We start from the raw sequence: 22916 nt of genomic DNA, 5'->3' as shown, positions 1-22916 counted from the left end.
TGAGATGATATCTCATTGTGGTTTTGATTTGCATTTCTCTAATGGCCAGGGACATTGAGCATCTCTTCATGTGCCTCTTGGCCATCCGTATTTCCTCTTCTGAGAGGTGTCTGTTCAAGTCTTTTTCCCATTTTGTAATTGGGTTGGCTGTCTTTTTGTTGTTGAGATGAACAATCTCTTTATAAATTCTGGATACTAGACCTTTATCTGATATATCATTTCCAAATATTGTCTCCCATTGTGAAGGCTGTCTTTCTACTTTCTGGATGAAGTTCTTTGATGCACAAAAGTGTTTAATTTTGAGGAGTTCCCATTTATTTATTTCCTTCTTCAGTGTTCTTGCTTTAGGTTTAAGGTCCATAAAACCGCCTCCAGTTGTAAGATCCATAAGATATCTCCCAACATTTTCCTCTATCTGTTTTATGGTCTTAGACCTAATGTTTAGATCTTTGATCCATTTTGAGTTAACTTTTGTATAGGGTGTGAGAGATGGGTCTTCTTTCATTCTTTTGCATATGGATATCCAGTTCTCTAGGCACCATTTATTGAAGAGACTGCTCTGTCCCAGGTGAGTTGGCTTGACTGCCTTATCAAAGATCAAATGTCCATAGATGAGAGGGTCTATATCTGAGCACTCTATTCGATTCCATTGGTCGATATATCTATCTTTATGCCAATACCATGTTGTTTTGACCACTGTGGCTTCATAATATGCCTTAAAGTCAGGCAGCACGAGACCTCCAGCTTCGTTTTTTTTCCTCAAGATGCTTTTAGCAATTCGGGGCACCCTGCCCTTCCAGATAAATTTGCTTATTGGTTTTTCTATTTCTGAAAAATAAGTTGTTGGGATTTTGATTGGTATTGCATTGAATCTGTAAATCAATTTAGGTAGGATTGACATCTTAACTATATTTAGTCTTCCAATCCATGAACACGGTATGCCCTTCCATCTATTTAGGTCTTCTGTGATTTCTTTTAGCAGTTTTTTGTAGTTTTCTTTATATAGGTTTTTTGTCTCTTTTGTTAAATTTATTCCTAGGTATTTTATTCTTTTAGTTGCAATTGTAAATGGGATTCGTTTCTTGATTTCCCCCTCAGTTTGTTCATTACTAGTGTATAGAAATGCTACAGATTTTTGAATGTTGATCTTGTAACCTGCTACTTTGCTGTACTCATTTATTAGCTCTAGTAGTTTTGTTGTGGATTTTTCCGGGTTTTCGACGTATAGTATCATATCGTCTGCAAACAGTGATAGTTTTACTTCTTCCTTTCCAATTTTGATGCCTTGTATTTTTTTTTCTTGTCTAATTACTCCGGCTAGAACCTCCAACACAATGTTGAATAATAGTGGTGATAGTGGACATCCTTGTCTTGTTCCTGATCTTAGGGGGAAAGTTTTCAATTTTTCCCCATTGAGGATGATATTAGCTGTGGGTTTTTCATATATTCCCTCTATCATTTTAAGGAAGTTCCCTTGTATTCTTATCTTTTGAAGTGTTTTCAACAGGAAAGGATGTTGAATCTTGTCAAATGCCTTCTCTGCATCAATTGAGATGATCATGTGATTTTTCTGCTTTGATTTGTGATATGGTGTATTACATTAATTGATTTTCTTATGTTGAACCATCCTTGCATACCTGGGATGAATCCTACTTGGTCATGATGTATAATTCTTTTAATGTGTTGTTGGATACGATTTGCTAGAATTTTATTGAGGATTTTTGCATCTGTATTCATTAGAGAGATTGGTCTGTAGTTTTCTTTTTTTGTAATATCTTTGCCTGGTTTTGGTATGAGGGTGATGTTGGCTTCATAGAATGAATTAGGCAGTTTTCCCTCCACTTCAATTTTTTTGAAGAGTTTGAGGAGAATTGGTACTAATTCTTTCTGGAACGTTTGGTAGAATTCACATGTGAAGCCATCTGGTCCTGGACTTTTCTTTTTAGGAAGCTTTTGAATGACTAATTCAATTTCTTTACTTGTGATTGGTTTGTTGAGGTCATCTATGTCTTCTTGAGTCAAAGTTGGTTGTTCATGTCTTTCCAGGAACCCGTCCATTTCATCTAAATTGTTGTATTTATTAGCGTAAAGTTGTTCATAGTATCCTGTTATTACCTCCTTTATTTCTGTGAGGTCAGTAGTTATGTCTCCTCTTCCATTTCTGATCTTATTTATTTGCATCCTCTCTCTTCTTCTTTTTGTCAATCTTGATAGGGGCCCATCAATCTTATTGATTTTCTCATAGAACCAACTTCTGATCTTATTGATTTTCTCTACTGTTTTCATATTTTCAATTTCATTTATTTCTGCTCTGATCTTTGTTATTTCTTTCCTTTTGCTTGCTTTGGGATTAGTTTGCTGTTCTTTCTCCAGTTCTTCCAATTGAACAGTTAATTCCTGCATTTTTGCCTTTTCTTCTTTTCTGATATAGGCATTTAGGGCAATAAATTTCCCTCTTAGCACTGCCTTTGCTGCATCCCATAAGTTTTGATATGTTGTGTTTTCATTTTCATTCGCCTCGAGGTATTTACTAATTTCTCTTGCTATTTCTTCTTTAACCCACTCGTTGTTTAAGATTGTGTTGTTGAGCCTCCAGGTATTTGTGAATTTTCTGGCATTCTGCCTATTATTGATTTCCAACTTCATTCCTTTATGATCTGAGAAAGTGTTGTGTATGATTTCAATCCTTTTAAATTTGTTAAGACTTGCTTTGTGACCCAGCATATGGTCTATCTTTGAGAATGATCCATGAGCACTTGAGAAAAAGGTGTATCCTGCTGTTGTGGGATGTAATGTCCTATAAATGTCTGTTAAGTCTAGCTCCTTTATAGTAATATTCAGATTCTCTATTTCTTTGTTGATCCTCTGTCTAGATGTTCTGTCCATTGATGAGAGTGGGGAATTGAAGTCTCCAACTATTATGGTATTTGTGTCTATTTCCCTTTTCAGTGTTTGCAGTGTATTCCTCACGTATTTTGGGGCATTCTGGTTCGGTGCATAAATATTTATGATTGTTATGTCTTCTTGTTTAATTGTTCCTTTTATTAGTATATAGTGTCCTTCTTTGTCTCTTTCAACTGTTTTACATTTGAAGTCTAACTTGTTGGATATTAGTATAGTCACTCCTGCTATTTTCTGGTTGTTATTTGCATGAAATATCTTTTCCCAACCTTTCACTTTCAACCTATGTTTATCTTTGGGTCTAAGATGTGTTTCCTGTAGACAGCATATAGAAGGATCCTGTTTTTTAATCCATTCTGCCAATCTATGTCTTTTGATTGGGGAATTCAGTCCATTAACATTTAGAGTTATTACTGTTTGGATAATATTTTCCTCTGCCATTTTGCCTTTTGTATTATATATATCATATCTGACTTTCCTTCTTTCTACACTCTTCTCCATACCTCTCTCTTCTGTCTTTTCGTATCTGACTCTAGTGCTCCCTTTAGTATTTCTTGCAGAGCTGGTCTCTTGGTCACAAATTCTCTCAGTGACTTTTTGTCTGAGAATGTTTTAATTTCTCCCTCATTTTTGAAGGACAATTTTGTTGGATATAGGAGTCTTGGTTGGCAGTTTTTCTCTTTTAGTAATTTAAATATATCCTCCCACTGTCTTCTAGCCTCCATGGTTTCTGCTGAGAAATCTACACATAGTCTTATTGGGTTTCCCTTGTATGTGATGGATTGTTTTTCTCTTGCTGCTTTCAAGATCCTCTCTTTCTCTTTGACCTCTGACATTCTAACTAGTAAGTGTCTTGGAGAACGCCTATTTGTGTCTAATCTCTTTGGGGTGCACTGCACTTCTTGGATCTGTAATTTTAGGTCTTTCATAAGAGTTGGGAAATTTTCAGTGAAAATTTCTTCCATTAGTTTTTCTCCTCCTTTTCCCTTCTCTTCTCCTTCTGGGACACCCACAACACGTATATTTGTGCGGTTCATATTGTCCTTGAGTTCCCTGATACCCTGTTCAAATTTTTCCATTCTTTTCCCGATAGTTTCTGTTTGTTTTTGGAATTCAGATGTTCCATCCTCCAAATCACTAATTCTATCTTCTGTCTCTTTGAATCTATCATTGTAGGTATCCATTGTTTTTTCTATCTTTTCTACTTTGTCCTTCACTTCCATAAGTTCTGTGATTTGTTTTTTCAGTTTTTCTATTTCTTCTTTATGTTCAGCCCATGTCTTCTTCATGTCCTCCCTCAATTTATCGATTTCGTTTTTGAAGAGGTTTTTCATTTCTGTTCGTATATTTAGCATTAGTTGTCTCAGCTCCTGTATCTCATTTGAACTATTGGTTTGTTCCTTTGACTGGGCCATATTTTCAATTATTTGAGCGTGATCCATTATCTTCTGTTGGCGTCTGCGCATTTAGACAGATTTCCCTGGGTATTGGATCCAAAAGTTTGGAAGATTTTTCTGTGAAATCTCTGGGTTCTGTTTTTCTTATCCTGCCCAGTATGTGGCGCTCGTGGCACACGTTTGTCTGCGGGTCCCACCAGTAAAAGGTGCTGTGGGACCTTAAACTTTGGAAAACTCTCGCCGTCCGGGGGGGGGGGTTCACTAGCCGAAGCGGCTTGAGCTGGCCCGGGGTCCGAACGCAGGGAGGGTTGCTGGTCGCCGCAGCCCGGGAAAGAGCCCGTCCGAATTTCCTAGTCGGCCCGGGGCGACAAGCATGGCGGGAGGGTGCCAGCGGCAGCGGCCCACCCGAGAGAGTGCACGTTCCCCGGGAGTCACGGGTTTGGAAGGGGCCTCCCCCACCCGTCACCGTTCTCCACGGCCTGGGGCTTTCCGATCCAATTCTCTCAGTCGGTCCGGGGGGCTGCGCGTGGTGTGGGCGCTAGCCGCCTTGGTTTCAGGGGACTGCCTCTCCAATTCCCCCAGCCGGCCCGGGAAGGGGGAAGGGAGTGACTCCGGCCGCTTCCCGCCCCGCCCGGTGAGGCCCGCGCGCCTCGGCGATCTCACCCGAGCTGCTTCTCTCAGCCAGCCAGCCGTTCCAGGATGGGGTACGCTGTCTTTTTTATCTCTGTTGTGGCTTTGGGTGCTTTCTGTATCGTTTCTACTCCCCTAGTAGCTGTCCTGGGGAAGAAACTAAGATCCGCGCGTCTTACTAAGCCACCATCTTCCAGGAACTAGAACAGCTTTTTAAATGGATAAGGGGAAGATTCTAGAAAAGTTGTGGGGAGCTTGACAGAGAAAGCCTAGATTGCTTTGAAGAGCCTCTTGGTAGAAATATGGACTCTGTGAGGCCTTAGACAGAAATGAGGAATGTGTTGTTTGAAACCGGAAGAAAGGTGACCCTTGTTTTCAAGTGGCAGGGAATTTGGCAAAATTTTGTACTGCTGTTGGATGGAAATTAGGATTTAAAGGTGCCAACCTACAATACATAGCTGAAGAAATTTCCAAGCTAAATGTGGAAAATGCAGTCTGGCTACTCCTTGCAGCTTATAGTAAAATGTGAGATGAAAGAGAAAAATTGAGAACAGAACTCTTAGGTACAAAGAAACCAGAAATTTATGGTCTGGAAAATTCTGGGCTTCCAGAAAGTGAGACCCCAGTTAATAGGGCCCCATGTATGGATTTAACCAAACACAGAACCAGTCAGCCATTACAGGAAAAGCCAGGATTGGAGATGGAGTTATTCAGAAGGGATTTGTGGAAAGTCCTATTGTCTGATGGCTATGATCTTTGCATGTTACATAGAAAACTGACAAGAGTATTGCAGGATCTGCATAAATGAAACTACTGCCAGTCTGAACTAAAAGGGTCAGAAAGGGAAAAATTGGGGGGAAATGGCTTCAGAGACAGGACTGTGGAAGTTAAGGTCTACAGGCAGGAAACCTCAGGCCAGGAGAGCATCCGCACCAATACAGCCAGAGAGGGGGAATTTGCCCCAGAGGCAGAGGACAGGCCATCTGCCTCGATGTTCAGGAAGAGTTTTGGTGCCTTAGTCTTTGATTGGGTGGAGCACATAAACTGGGGATAGGGGGAGACTGTTCTCTAAGGGGGCTGAGCATGTACTCTGGAGATGGCAGAGAGCCTAGGTGCTGCTCCAATGCTTGGAGAGAGTGGAGTCAAGAAAAAGGAATTCCCCCAATATCCCCAAATGTTGCAACTATCATCCCACTGTTTGGAGAAAACTGGGCCACTGTGTAGGCCCTTGAAAAGGGTGGGACTGCTGCTTTCTAAGGTCTCTATGATAAATGACTCAGACTTTGAAATCCAATGGAGTTTGCCCTGCAAGTTTTCTGAACTGTTGGGTCTGGTGAGCCTTGTTTTCCTTTTGATTTTTCTCTATGACAATGGGAACATGTATCCTATAACTGTTCCTCCTTTATATATTGGCAGCAGGTAATTTGTTCTGAGTTTCACAGGTCCAGAGCCAGAGAATTTTTTGCCTTAGGAGAAATGCATGTAACTGACTTTGATGAGATTTTTTACTGTTTTGACTTTGTATTGCATTTGTATTGTTACTGAAATGGTTTAAGGCTTTTGTGATATTGTGATGAAATGAATGTATTTTGCATATGGGAAGAACATGTCTTTTGGGGGGTCCAGAGGGTGGAACATGCTGGTTTGAAGCTGTTATGTACCCCAGAAAAACCATATCCTTTTTCCTGATTCAATCATGTGGGGGCAACCAGGTTTCTTTTAATCCTGATTCAATATTGTGGGGTGGAAACTTTGGGTTGTTTCCATGGAGATGTGACAAACCTAGTTGTGGGCGGGACCTTTTGATTAGATGGAGATGTGACTCCACCTATTCATGGTGGGTCCTGATTAGTTTACTGGACTTCTTCAAGAGAGGAACATTTTAGAGAAAGCTTAGAAGTGACAGAGATGCAGACACAGACATTTGGATTTGCTTGAAGTGCCAACAGAAAGAGCAGATACCTAGACAGAAATGTTTGAATATGCAGAGCCCAGCAGAATTACCATGTGCCTTCCCATGAGATGCTAAGCCAGATCCAGAGTTGTGTCTTGGAGGAGATAAGTGAAGACTCACAGATACTTAGAGATGAAACCACTGGCATCAGAAGTTGGAAGCAAAAGAACTGGGAACAAGGACCAGTAGATGTCAGCCATGGGCCTTCCCATGTGACAGACACTGGCCTTTCTTGAGTCAAGGTATCTTTAGTTTGGACATATTTATGGCCTTAGAACTATTGTAACATAATAAATTCCCTATTTAAAAGCTGTTCCCTTTCTGGATATTGAATTCCAGCAGATTAAACGAATCAAAACAACATGTAATGGAATATTACTTAGCTGTGAAAAGGAATGAAGTTCTGATACATGTGACCATATGGGTGAGCCTTAAGACATTATGTTGAGTGAAATAAGCCAGACACAGAAGGACAAATATTGTATGATCTCACTGATTTAAAATACAGCAATCCCATCCACATCATGGTACTTAGGGGTATGGTGCCCCTGCAATCTGGAAAATCCATGTAGAATTTTTTGGCCTTTCCTTCATACCAGAGAAGTCTGAATTGTTTTCTTTTTCTTTTATTGGGTGTTTATAGTTCCTTATTGCAAAATTTTGGTTAATTATTTGGTCAAAGGCTATATGTAGGTTAATGTTAAGTAAAAATACTGTATGTAGAAGGTTGAATGAGGGATGTTGTGTTAGTGCATGTAGATGACTTCAATGATTTCAACATGGAATTCATGGAGTTGACAAGGTATTTTCTAACTTCCAGTACAAAACTCTGATGGAACCAATTGGGAAAAGTGCTTTGGTCATCCATGCTTTCTTATTGAAGATCCAGAAGATAGGTAGCTGGTGCATGCCCTTTCCTTTCAAAGCTTAAGGGTTAGCACATTCGTATATCAGGGCTGTCTTTGTTATGGCCCCTATGACATGGTATGAGAAAGCGGGGTTACCCTATGTGATAGTTAGGTTCAGGTGCCAACTTGGCCAAGAGATGATGCCCCGACGTTCTGTTTCTGTGGACTTAAATCATCAGTATGTGAAATTCATTTATGGCTGATTACATTTGTGGTCAGCTAAGGGGAGTGCCTTCCACAATGAGTGAAGTCTAACTTTTTTAGCTGGAGGTTTAAAAGAGAGATATCAGAAGAGTGCTCAGCAGCTCAGTGTACCTCATCTCAGCACTCGCAGCTCAGTCCAGATATTTGCAGATTCAGAAAGGAATCACAGGCCATTGGAACCCAGAAGCCAAGAGAGAAGGCCAACAGACATCACCATGAGCCTTCCCATGTAACAGAGAACTTCAGATGAAAGCTAACTGCCTTTCTTCTGAAAAACTATAAATTTTTAACTAAATACATCCCCTTCTTAAAACCCAATCTAAGGGTGTATGAGTAGTCCAGTGGTAGAATTCTCAACTGCCATGCAGGAGACTTAGGTTTGATTCCTGGCCCAGGCACTTCCAAAAGAAAAAAAATTCAACAAATGGTACTGCAGTAATGAGATACTCACATGGAAAAAGAATGAAATGTGACCCATACAGCATAAAAAAAAAAGCCAACCCATCTCTGGTGTGCTGTATTCCGGCAGCATTAGAAAACTAAAATACCCTATCCCTTGCAACTTCAAAATCTGAGGCTCACTTCTCTTCTTGCTTGATGTATGTCCTCTGAGGCATTGTTCCACAGTTTGATCAGCATTAAAAATCTGTTCTGGGAGTTTCAGCAGCATTAAATATCTGTTCTGATTTTCAGCCTTTCTGTTCATTTAATATTTTCAAGCCAGACTTTACTGGCTTGAAGATCTGTAGGGGTAGACCTTTCACCTTCATTTTCCTTTAGGGAATCATATAAGAACTTAGCCTTTTCTTGTATGATGCCAGAATGCCTTTTTTTTTAAAAATAATAATCCCGCACTTAAAAGAATGTTGCACTTTTGACACAAGAGAGATGTGGATCTCATGGTTTATGCAAATGCTTTGCAGTTGTTGGTGTAGCTGCAGCAATGGCTTCATGAATTTCCTCCTCCTCCAAACTTTCTGTCATCTGCATCTTCCGCAAAACTCCCCCCAAATTCCCATTTAATTTCTTATGCTAACCGACAATATATGAAAACCAAGATGAGGAAAGTTGCAAATATGAATGAGATAACTATAAAAGAATAAGTCATATGACAACATGGATGAACCTTCAAGACATCATGTTGAGTGACATAAGTCAGACATAAAAGTAAAAATATTGCATGACCTCATTGATATGAAATAATTAGACCAAGAAAACTCCTAGAATCATAAACTAGAATATAGGTTACCATGGCCAAGAGGGTGTTCGGAAATGGGGAGGTGACATTTAAATTGCCCAAAGTGCCTATTTGGGTTGATGGAAACATTTTGAGAAGGAATAGTGGTGATGGTGGTAGCAGACCACTGTAACTATGATTACCAGCAGTGGATTATATATTTGAGTATGGCTAAAAGGGAAAATTTTGTGTTGTATATATGTTACTAGAATAAAAATTTTTTAAAAACCATAGTACTGGGTGCACAGGTGGTTCAGTGGTAGAAGGCTTGCCTTGCATATGGGAGATTGGGTTTGATTCTCAGACCATGCACCAAAAAAAAAAAAAAAAAGCCATAGTACTGTCCAACACAAACAGTGAACCCTACATAAACCATGCACTACAGTTAATAGTACATTATAAAAATATCCTTTCATGAATTTTTAGAAATATGCCACACCAATGCAAAATGTTAATAATAGGGTGGTATATGGGAACTCTGCATGGTTCTTCTGTAAACCTACAAATTATCTATTAAAAAAGAAGATGATAACAAAAGAGAAATTACAGAAAAAAACTGAGATGGAATTGATAAAACAAATGAAAGAAAGAATAAATAACAATAACAAAATTATGGAAAACTATCTCTTCGTAAAGATGAGTAACAATAGAGATGCCCTTAGTGGACCTGAGTAAGGGAAAAGGAGAAACCGCAAAAACATAAAAGATTAACATAAGGATGGAAATTTAGGCATAAATACAAAATAGGTTAAAATTGTGGGGTTTGTTTTTGCTTTTTTTTTTGCTTTGTTTTGTTTTTTGCATGGGCAGGCACTGGCAACTGGGGTCTCCGGCATGGCAGGCAAGAACTCTGCCACTGAGCCACCATCACACCACCCAGGTGAAAATTGTTTTAACAGAATGTTACATGAACCTCTAGCACCAAATTTTGAAAACTGGAGGAAAAAGATGATTTCATACCAAAAATACAAATTATAAATTTGTATTATATAAATAAGATGAGAAATGTATTCAAGAACTTCCAGAGAAAACATCACCAGGATCAGATGGGTTCTTAACTGAGTTCTAACTACCTATAAAGAATAGATAATGCCAATATTATTTAAACCATTTATTCTCAAGCTTTACTGTAACTGAGAATCACTTGGGGAGTTTTTAAGCGATCTAATGCTCAGGACCCATCCCAGATACATTAAACCAGACACTCGGAAGAGGGACACAAGCATTAATAGTGTGCTAACCACCCCCCCCCAGCTGTTTCCAATATGCAGCCAAGTCTGCGAACTGCAAATTTAAATTGTTCTAGGACATGGGAAACAATATGGACAGCTCTCTCTATTCATTTATAAAACTAGTAAAGGTCATTTAATACCAGAGTCTTAGAAAGATACAACAACAACAAAAAAAGAAAGCTATAAACCATTTTTTATTAGTTAAAATGTAAAACATATAAATAAAATATTAGCACCTAGAATTCAGCAGTGTATTAAAAGACCAAATATGATATATTCCAATAATTCAAAAGTGGCTCTAAATCACAACATAATCTATAATATCAACATTTTAAATGAAAAAATAGAATACAATTAACCTGATAGTTGTGGAAAAGGCATTTCATGGCATTTAGCACTTGTTACAAGGACTCCAATTTGAAACACATGTAATGAAAGTAGTTGAACAAAAGTCAACAAAATAGATTTTATTTATATTGTAAAACACTAAAATATCTTCAAGCAAAATTATAGGTTAGACAGGCATATGCCTTGCTACTATTATTAGTCAACATTATCTTAGAAGTTCTAGAGAATGCAAAACAACAGAAAAATGAAATGACTGTTTTTTAAAAAGAAGAAATCATGTTTTCTCCTTTGGCTGATAATGCTATTGGAAACCTATAATTTCCCCCCAAATTGAGTAATAACAACAAAATAGTAATGGTGTGCTGTGTGAAACTGTTGTGTACCACAGAAAAGTCAGGTTCTTTAATTCTAATTTAATATTGTAGGGTAGGACAATAGCTGATTAGATGGTCTCCATGGAGCTGTGTCTCCACCCATTTAAGGTGGGTCATTTACTGGAGTCCTTTAAGAGAGAACCATTTTGGAGAAAGCTTCAGAGCTGACACAGTTTGAGATGAAGAAAGAAAACACCCCGGTGCAGCTGTTTGAAATAAACACAAAGACCCCAGCAGATGCCAGTCTTCCCAGCTGACAGAAGTGTTCCAGACCCATTGGCCTTTCTTGAGTCAAGGTATCTTTCCTCGGATGCCTTAGCTTGGATATTTTTATAACCTTAGAACTGTAAACTTACAACTTAATAAATTCCCCTTTTAAAAACCGTTCTATTTCTGGTATTTTGTATTCCCATGGCAGATTAAACAAACCAATACAAACGGTAAAATAGTTGGACAAAAGATAAATATTCTAGCATCAATAGCTTTTCTTTATTTTATTATCAGTAGCAAGTAGGTATTAAACATGTAAATGAGAAAAATATTCCTTTCTCAATAATGCTAAACACTAAAAAATAAATGAGTGAATTTAACAGAAGCTTTATTAAAATATATAAAATCTTATTGAAGAGATAAAATCAAATATGAAGAATAAGAAAATACCAATAAACAAAGTCAGTGGATGAAATACAAATATTAGAAATGCTAAGATCAGTCAAAGAATAAATATCTAAAATATACAAAGAGCTTATGAACTGGCAAGAAGAGACAAATAATCCAACAGGAAAATGGAAAAGGCAAGGGAAAATTCACACTAAGAACAAATTTACATAAAAGAAAATTTAAAAATTAAAATATATAAAAAGATGCCCAAAATTAATAGGAAGAGTACTGCAAATTAATATAAGAGTTATGGCCATGGAAGATTTAAATAAGTCACAAGGTACCTGTTGCTAGAAGATTTGTGAGAAAAGTCATACTCTCACAGGGGTAACATACATGGCTGGTAGAAATGTGTGCTGTAGCTTTTTGAAAAAGGCTGCATCTATTATTTAAAATCCCAAAACTTTACTCTTGGGACTCTCTACTACAGAAATGAAGGCTCCGGCATATCAGGACATATATACGAGGATATTCATTGCAGTATTATTCATGGTGGGAGAGGCCAAAAAAGAAATTTGATGTGTTCTCCTTTATCCATTCAGAAAGTCTTTGCTGAACTGCCAGGTACCATGCTCTGCAACACATTCTATGAAGTATAATAAAGAACTCTGACCTTCAGAGATCTCTGGTTGGTCTGAGGAGCCAAGACATATAGACACAGTTACATAACAGCATTGGGCAGGATGTTTCAGACAAGGGACAGTGTTGGTAGTATAAGAATAGTTTAAGGGGGATAGAAAAGGCAGGGCAACTTCTTAGCATGGGGAGAAATCCCACAGAGAAGAGAATCACACTCCAATTACTCAAGTTAATCACTTATTCTTGAATGATGCTGGTACATGGAGGCAGATGGCCAAACAGCACAGAACGGAGAGCTGGTGAGGATCTTCGTTAAAATTCAAAACTTTTAAAATAAAAATGGAGCACTAATAATTAGGATTTAAAACAAGAAGGAAAGTTATGCCAAAGTAAATCAATTTTAAGCTTTCACTATGTCTCTAAATATGGGGAATGTGGTATATGTGATGGAATTACGGTTTTGGTGAGAATTTGTATAGAGTCTCTAATCTTTTGGAGCTGATGTGAAACAATCAGAATAACTGATTAAATGACTGGAGACAATGTGTACTACATTGACGGATCAATTACCTAGAGGAAAAGTTTCGTGTGTGGGGGAATCTCATCTATAATATAGAAGAACACACTGATGTGCTTCAATCACTTCTATGTGACAAGGAATATATTAATAGTACTAAAAAGTAAATTAATGTGGTTCAATGTTTTCCTTTTAACAACATCTCTCTCTTGCTCATTGACATTCATATGGTTTAGGTGAATAGGAGAGTAGTAGGAGTTAGAATTAGCAGGAGGAAAATGTGCATAATCCTCAAGTACTCATAATACATCTGGATGTATACATGACAATATGTTGTATACCTGTACAATGCTACAGAGAGACTATTGAAAGCTGCTGCCCTAGTGCTAAGAAGTATTGCTCTCTCTGATCCATGCTTAGTGATTTTACTCTGAGATGAAGCTGAATCTAGAGGTAGCAAGCTAAGGCATTGATTTGCAGGATTCAAAAATATCCTGATGTACATCACGGAACAGTCTAGAAAGACAAAGTTAATAACAAATAATATAAAACTGTATTCTAGTCAAAACTGGTCAGAACATAATTGGGACATTGTTTTAAAACTGTCCACCAACCATTGTAAAAGAAGCAGTAATTAAATGAAGCTAATCTAAGAGAAATCAACCAAGCTGATGATTAAAGAAACTGGAAAGAGAAGACTTAGGGATATGAAATCTGCCTTCAAAAATTGGAAGTTCTATTATAAAGAATGGCAAAATAATAGAACATAGGGCTTTTAACTCAGAAAGGAGTTGTGCCATAGAGACTTTAGGATTCCTTCTAAACCTGAGATTCTAGAAAGTCTGTAGTATGATTTTATGATAAACTAGGAGGGTGAGATTTGGAATAACTAGGGCTTGACCTTCTGATATCAAAGCCAAAGACTAGAGTGGAGCCTAGATTTCTTTGGCCATTGCCAGCATGGCTTCCTGTAGAGCTAATTATAAGAAGGGCATCCAGAGGACAAGCCAAAGGGGTTAGTTGATAAACGGGAAAACCGGACAAATGCCATGATGATGAGAAAATTGAACTCCCAAAAAGGTGGCAGAGGCAACCAATGAAGCCAAAAAGTCAGGATGCTACAACCAGAGGGACTAGAATAAGAGGAAAGCAAAATAATGGGACTGGTGGTAGAGGTGGGAGGTCAAGACTTCAGATCAAATCTTGTGACTATTACATGAACATTGATTGTGCTTGACACAAAGTAATTACTTGATAGATATAATTTTTTATTTCTATCATTATTCATATCTTGGCACCGATGAGCTGAGTTGGAATCAGGTATTAAAAGTGGCCAGGAAAAGCTAAATTGTGCTAGATTTTAGAGGACTCTGAATACCTCCCTAAGGAGTATGATTCAGCAGACAAAAAAAAACATACAAATTATTTGAACTGGGGTGTGCTGTAGGAACATTATTCATGCAGCATTGTGAAAACTAGATAGATGTTATAAGACAAAAGGCAGAGCCATTAGCCAAGGCTTATCATAACAATTCAGAGGAGTTAACGTTAGCCTAAATAAGGTGGGTTGTGGGTCAGGGGTGGGGTGGAAGTAGGGCAGATGTGAGAAACCCAGAGTGGGGATTGTAGGACATATTGCCTGTTTACATCCTGAAGCTATCTGAGAGTAGACCCAACATGGTTGTGGTAGTTTGAAGTTGAATGTACCCAGAAAAGGTCATGTTCTTTTTTTTTTTTTTTTTCTTTTTTTTTTTTTTTTAAAGGAAAGACAGAGAGAAGGAAGGAAGGAAGGAAGAAAGGGAAACATCTTTTAAACATTTTCTTGTTTTATTGTATTTTGTTTTTTTGTTTTTGTTACATGGGCTGGGGCCGGGAATCGAACCGAGGTCCTCCGGCATAGCAGGCAAGCACTTTGCCCGCTGAGCCACCGCGGCCCGCCCGGTCATGTTCTTTTAATCCATTCCTGTGGGTATAGATTTATTTTGGGTGAGACCTTGTGACTAGGTTATTTCAATTGAGATGTGATCCAATTCATTCCAGGTGGGTCTTAATCCTCTTACTGGAGCCCTTTTTAAGAGTATTAAACACACTAGAAGCTAAAAGATGAAATTAAAACAAGCTTACAGAAAGAGCCCTCAGGGAGGCTGAGAGGAAGCCACCAAAGCCAGAAGCTGAAAGTAACAAAACCCATAACAGAAGGACCAATAAACATCACCATGTGCCTTGCTATCAGATAGGGGAGCCAAAGCTCACTGGTAACCTATCTTCAGAGAAGGTATCATGTTAATGCTTTAATTTGGACATTTTTATGGCCTTAGAATCATAAACGTATAAGCTAATAAATCCTCATCATTAAAAGCCAGTCCATTTCTGGTTTATTGCAATTTGTCAGCCTTAGCAAACCAAAACATGGTGAAACAGTTGAGAGAAATTAACCCCACCAAACACTACTCACTCCAGCTGATCTCAAACCAAAGGACAATCTTTAATGAGCATGAAGTTGTTAAGTGCTTGGACTTAAGGTTGCAGTTGTTTTCATGACTTCTTCCTTAATACATGTTGGATGAGAGAAAAAAGTTAAAGTTCTACTTTGAACTGATCAAAATTCATCCACTGGAGAGGTAAGAAGAAAAACAGGAAAATGTGCTTTCAAAGAAGTGATAGGAAGAGGGATTTTGAGTAGGGAATGATCCACAGTTCCAGATGTTGCAGAGTGGTAATGTAAAGATTTAAAGTGCCAAGTATTTAGAATCAAACATATGGCCTACAGATTTATTTATTTCTTCTCAGATCTTAGGAAATCATATGAACTTTTAAACACATAATGGTAAATAAAATTTTGCAATCATTACTTAGTTTTGGACAGATGAAATTCAAAATTAGAATATAAAAAGAAAAGGATTTTTAAGCATTGTAATATACTGATTAATAGGAAAGGAACCCACAATTTATAGGGAAGGAAAACTTGCCAAGAAGATGCACATCTGAGTAGTTACCCATTGCCCCAAATGCAGAAAGATCATGGAGCATAATTTGATGAATATAAAGTGGATAAGAACTGATTTGATGAGTATGATATTAGCTCATGACCACCTGATGCATTCTTAGCATAAGTAACAAGCTGATGTGAACCTAATGCATTCATTCCCTCACCCTCACCCATATGTTCATTCAACAAAATGGGTCTGATGTTAAGAAATAAAAGAAAGAGTCGCTTCCCTTAGGTCACTCAAAGCCTACTAGGAATTTCAAAGAAAGTGTCCCAGAGATGATAATGTCTGGGCTGGGTCCCGAAATATGGTTAAATATTACCCAAATGAAGGGAGCTAGGAAGAGCACTCCAAACAGGAGTCCCACGTTAGCATGGCTGTAATAGTAAGACTCCTTTGGTTAAAAATTATAGAAAACCAATTCAATCTGCTAAAATAGGGATTCTTTGGACCTACATAACTGAACTTTGTGAAGAGAAGAAAACCATAAGTTTAGGATGATATTTTTTCTATCTTTCATCTTTGTTCCCCCTCTATGGGCCAAATTCTTTACCCCAGAGGATACGAGACCTGTTTGATGGAAATTCAAGGCTTAGTGGCTATTAGCATTGAAAATTCCTGAGAACAAATCTGATTAATCCAGATTAATTTTTCTCTTATTACTATCCTGAGACAATAGGCTGGGTTCTTTCATTTGATACATAAATATGGTGGGAAATGTACCTGGACTCTGAGGGACTTGTGAATCAGGCATTGATGTTTCTGTCTATTCCAATGGCACATGCATGGAATTATAAGTGATATAGTGAGACAGAATCCTGGGGAGTGCCAAAAACAGGTGTTCCAGATAAGCAGTTATTTCAGTAATAAGAGTGGAAAATGAGGAGCGCTTGAATTAGGGCAGTGGTAATTGGGATGAAGACAAGGGGAAGGTTGCAATGAAATTTAGAAAGTAGAAAGAATAGAACTTGATAAATTCAATGTACAAAATGAGGGAGTAGTTAGAATAAAGGAAAATTCCATAGGTCCTGCATATAGATCTTGGATGACAGAGTGGATAGGGATAATAATCACCAAAATAGGAATTAAATAGGATTTAGTGATGGGGTCAGGGATTATATAAATAAAGATATCCATTAATTAAATGAATATACAGATCTGAGGTCAAGAAATAAACCAGGACTGGTAATTTAAAACTGGGAATCACTGGCCTAAAGATGGGGGTTAAAATTAGAGAAGTATATGAGAACACCAAAGTTATATTTATATAGGAATTTGACAATTGGCATTTCCCTTTCTGCAAAGAAGTTTACTGGAATTTTTATTGGGATTACATTGAATCTGTAAATCCCTTTAGGTAGTATTGACATTTTAATTATATTAGTCTTCCCATCCATGAATAAGGGATGTCTTTCCATTTATTTGATTCTTCTTTGATTTCTTTCAGTGTTGTTTTGTACTTCAGTGTACCAGCCCATCACCTCCTTGATAAAATTCATTCTTAGATATTTTATTCGTTTAGATGCTATTGTAAATGGAACATTGTCTTGGATTATTCATTGCTGTTGTATATAAACACAACCAGCTTTTGTGTGTCTATATTTGCACCCCACAACTTTGCTCTAGCAGCTTTCTTGGGGATTTTTCATGATTATATATACAATAATGTTATCTACAAATAGAGATAGTTTTATTTCTTCCTTTTCCAGTTTGAATGTCTTTTATTTCATTTTGTTGCCTAATAACTCTGGCTAGAACATCCAGTATCATGTTGATTAGCAGTGATGAAAATGGGAATCCTTGTTTTGTTCCTGATCATAAGGCAAAAGCTTTCAGTCTTTCACCACTGAGTATGATGTTAGCTGTCGATTTTACATACATGCCCTTCACAATGTCCTTCTATTCCTAGTTTTCTGAGTGCTTTTACCAAGAAAGGATGCTGGATTTTGCAAAATGACTTTTCTGCATCATAAGAGATGATCATGCTGTCTTTTTCCTTCATACTATTAATGTGGTTTGTTACATCAATTGTTATTCTTATGTTGACCCACCTTTGCATTCCTGGATAAAATCTCCCTTAGTCATGGTATATGATCCTTTTTTATGGGTTATTTTTACTCAATTTGCTACCATTTTCCTGAGGATTTTTGTATCTATAACCAAAAGTGATATTAGTCTGTAATGGTGTGTGTGTGTGTGTCTGCTGTCTTTATGAGGCTTTGGTATTAGGGTAATGCTGGCCTCTTAGGATGAGGAAGGAAGGGTTCAAGGAAGATGGGTACTAATTCTTCTGTGAATGACTGATAAAATTCACTAGCGAAGCCATCTGGTCTTGAGATTTTCTTTCTTGGGAAGTTTTTTTTATTATTGGTTCAATCTCTACTTTTTATTGGCCTCTTGAGATCTCCTATTTCTTCTTGAGTCAATGTAGATACTTTGTGTTTTTAGAAACTTGTCCGTTTCATGTAGGTATTCAATTTGTTGTGTACAATTATTCATATCATCATCATAACCCCTTTTTATACCTATAAGGTTGATACAAGTCTCTAATTTTAGTCATTTGTGTCCTCTCTTTTTTCTTTGTTGTTCTAGATAAAAGTTTGTTGATTTTACCAATCTTTTCAAATATTCAACTTTTGGTTTCTGTGTCTGTCCACCACAGTTAAGCTCATGTCAAGCAAGCATGGACCTGATTGTTATTGTAGGGATGTTTCACAGGTTTAAATCATCAGTAAGCTGATTGCAGCTATAGCTGATTACATCTACAATTAACTAAGGAGACTGCCTTTAGCAATAAGAGAAGACTTATCAATCAATGAAGGCCTTGGAGGTAGAACTAATGATTTAAGTAGTCAGAAAGAAGAAATTCCATCACTATTTCAATCATCCAGCTTCACCTGGAGAATTCATTGAAAACTTTCATCCGAGTCCTAGCCTGTAGCCTGCCCATGAGACCCAAGTTGTCCATCATAAATTTGTTGTTGTCTGACTTACCAAAACATAAAGATGGGCATGCACAGCAGCACTCCATCATCATATGGGAGTGGTATATGCAAGTTCAGCCTTGAGCAGGTGTTGAAGGCACAAGTAAATTACATGAGGAAGTGGCCCAAATGCCCACAGCCCCCACTTTTGCCATTTTACCTTCTCTTTCACAGCAGACCAGTATGGATTCTTGGGGAGTTCCCTATGATCAGTTGACTGAGAATAGAAAATTTGAGCCTGATTTACAAAGGTTCTGCACAATAAATATGTACCACCTGAAAGAGGACAGTTGTAGCACTACAACCCGTTTCTGGGACAACCCTAAAGGAAAATGGTAAAGGAAAATCCTCTGTGAGTAGGGTACCTAGTTGTTCATTTTACTTGGAAGGAGAAATGGCTAGAGGTGCATTTGTATATTGATTCATAGGCTATTGCCAATGGTTTAGCTGGTTGATTAGAGACTTGGAAGGAACATGACTTTAAAACTGGTGACAGCAGTCTGGGGGAAAGGTATGTGGATAGACCTTTTTGAATGGGTGAAAAAAATGAAAATATTTATGTCTCATATGAATACTTACCAGAAGGTGACTTTAGCTGAGGAGTATTTTCATAATCAAGTGGATAGGATGACCTGTTCTGTGGATATCAGTCAGCCTCCTTCCCCAACCTCGCCTGTCATTGCCCAGTGAGCTCATGAACAAAGTGGCTATGGTGGTAGGGATGGATGTTGTGCATGGACTCAGCAACATGCACCTATACTTCACCAAAGCTGACTTGGCTGTAGAAACTCAGAGTGCTCAATCTGCCGGCAGCAGAGACCAACACCCAGGCCCCAATATAAGACCATTCCCTGAGGTGATCATCTTGCTATGTGGTGGGAGGTTGATTACATTGGACCACTTTCATCATGGAAGGAGCAGTGTTTATTATAGCAGGAATAGACACATACTCCAAATATAGGTTTGTCTTCCATGAATGCAATGCTTCTGACGAAACTACTATCCATGGACTTACAGAATGCTTTATCTACCACCATGGTATTCCACATCACATTTGATCAAAGAACCAACTTCATGGCAAATAATATGCAGGGATAGACATTTGATCTATGTATATATACATGTTCAATGAATTCACTGATTTTTCTATGTTCTACATCATCCTAAAACCACTGGATTGATAGAACAGTGAAATAGCCTTTTGAAGAGTCAATTATGGTGCTAACTCATTTGCAATACATTGTAGGACTGAGGCAATGTTTTCCAGGAGGCTATGTATGCTCTAAATCAGTGTTCACTCTGTGATGCTATTTCTTGCATAGCAGGAATCAAGGGGGTTGGAACAGGAGTGGCACCACTCACTATTACCCATGATGATCCACTATTAAAAAGTTTGCTTCCTATCCCCACAATCTTAAGCTTGGCTGGTCTATAGGTCTTAGTTCCAAAAGGAGAAGTTTTTTTCACCAGGAGACTCAATAATTATTGCATTGAACTGGAAGTTAAAACTACTACCAAGCCACTTTGGGCTCTTCATGCCTCTGAATCAACAGGCAAAGAAAGGAATTACTGTACTGGCTGGGGTGATCGATCCCTATTATCAAATGGAAATAGGACTGCTACTACAAAATGGTGGTAAAACAAAATTTGCCTGGGATTCAGGAGATCCCTTAGTGTGTCTCTTAGTACTACCATGCCATGTGATTAAAGTTAATAGAAAACTGCAACAACCCAATCCACAAAGTACTTGGTCCAGAACTTTAGGAATGAAGGTTTGAGTCACCCCACCAGGCAAAGTACCACAACTAGCTGAGGAGCTTGCTAAAGGTAAAGGGAACATGGAATGAGTAGTAGAAGAAGGTAGTTATAAATGTGAACTATGAAAATATGCTCAGTTGCAGAAATAAGGAACTTTGTGATTATGAATAGTTCCTTCTTGTTTTTTTATGAATATGTCTGTATATATACATAGATCAAATGTCTTTGTTTTATTCCCTATCTTATCCTTTATATATCATAAGTTGTGTTAACTTATTTCATAGTATTTAAGTACAGGATATCAAATTTAAGAGTAAATATTATCCAAGGACTTTCATCTTTTTCTTGAGAAGGAGTTAGTGTGTTTCCAGTTGTATCCATGACAGTTAAATTGTGTTAGGCAAAAATATGACTGTTAGTGTTTTTATTTAGAGATAAAGTATGGTTTAATGCAATGTGTATGGGTGCCAAGTTGACAAGGGGTGGACTGTGATGGTTAAGTTCGTATGTCAACTTGGCCAGGTTATGGTGTCCAATTGTTTGGTCGAGTAAGCACTGGTCTGATTGTTATTGTGAGGATATTTCATAGATTTAAATAATCAGTAAGTTGATTGTATCTATGATCGATTATATCTATAATTGACTAAGAGGATTGCTATCAACAATAAGAGAAGTGTCATCCAATCAGATGAAGGCTTTAAAGGGAGAACTGATGATTTTAGCAATCAGAAAGAAAAATTTCCATTTCTACTTCAATCAACCGGCTTCTCCTGGGAAATTCATCAAAAAACTTCATTTGAGTTCCCAGCTTATGGCCTGCCCTACAGAATTTGGACTGGCCTACACCCCCAGTCATGTGGTGTTTTATAAAAATTCCTTTAATAACTCTTATACATTTACATAATATCTGTCTCCTGTTGGTTCTGTTTTCCTGGAGAATCCTGACTAACAAAAATATTGTTCAATTCCTCTTTTCCCTTCTTGATCTTCTGCCTAGATGTTCTAGTCATTATTGAAAGTAATGTATTAAATCTACTCTTAATATAAAACCATCTATTTCTCCTTTCAATTCTGTCACTATTTGCTTGATATATGTTGGTTCTCCATTGCTAGGTTCATACATGTTCATAATTGTTATGCTTTCTTGTTGAATTGACTTTTTAATCAATAGTTAGTGTCCTTCTTTATCCCTGTTTTTACTTAATATTTATTTTAACAGATATTAGTATAATTAGTATAGCCATCCCCATTCTCTTTTGGTTACTGTTTGCATGGAATATTTTTCCCATCCCTTCACTTTTAACATATGTGCCTTTTATTTTGAGTCTCTTGGAAACAGTATATAGTTGGGTAATAGTTTTTAATCCATTTTGCCAAACTCTTTCTTTTTAGTGGAAAGGTTTTTGTAACAAATGATTTAGTATCCCTTCTAAACATACACATCCCGTTTATGTATGTTTTTTCTTTTTTTAGACATTTTCTTTAGGTTTAAAATCCTAAATCAAATCTCATTTGATTTGATACCAACTTAACTTCAGTAGCATAAACTATCTACGTTCCTGTATCTCTACGTTCTGCCTTTGTATATTGTTCTTGCCCCAAATCGCATCTTTATGCATTGTGACTCAGCCACAATTTTATAGTACTTTTGTACATTTGTATTTTTAAACATGTAGGTAGTAATAAGTAGGGTTACAATCCAAAAATGCAATAGTACTTGCTGTTTATATTGACTCATGTAGTTACCTCTGCTAGAGATCTTTTATTTCTCCATGTGGCTATAAGATGCTGTCTAGTGACCTTTCCTTTCAACCTGAAAAACTCCCTTCAGCATTTTTTGGAGAGTAGATGTAGTGGTGATGAATTCCTTCAGTTTTTGTTTAACTGGAAATGTCTTAAATTTGCCCTAATTTTTAAGGGCAGTTTTTGAAGGTCACGTTGACAGTTTTTTTTTTCTTTTCCTGATTATAAATATGACATCCACTTCTCTCTCAAATCCATGGTTTCTGTTGAGTAACTGATACTTTTATTGAGGCTTCCTTGTTCATAATGAGTGTTTCTCTTTTTGCTATTTTCAGGATTCTTTATCTTTGGCATTTGACAGTTTGCTCAGTGTTGATGTCTTTGGTTTTATCCTTTTCGGAGCATATATACATCTTTCATTACATTTGTGAAGTCTTCAGCCATTATTTCCTCAAATAATGATACTGTCTCTCTCTTGCTTTCTTCTCCTTCTAGGACTC

Source organism: Tamandua tetradactyla, chromosome 11, assembly GCF_023851605.1.
Source record: "Tamandua tetradactyla isolate mTamTet1 chromosome 11, mTamTet1.pri, whole genome shotgun sequence".
NCBI classification, from domain to species: Eukaryota; Metazoa; Chordata; class Mammalia; order Pilosa; family Myrmecophagidae; genus Tamandua; species Tamandua tetradactyla.
The sequence above is the reverse complement of the archived record's forward strand: the minus strand, read 5'-3'. Positions refer to the sequence as shown.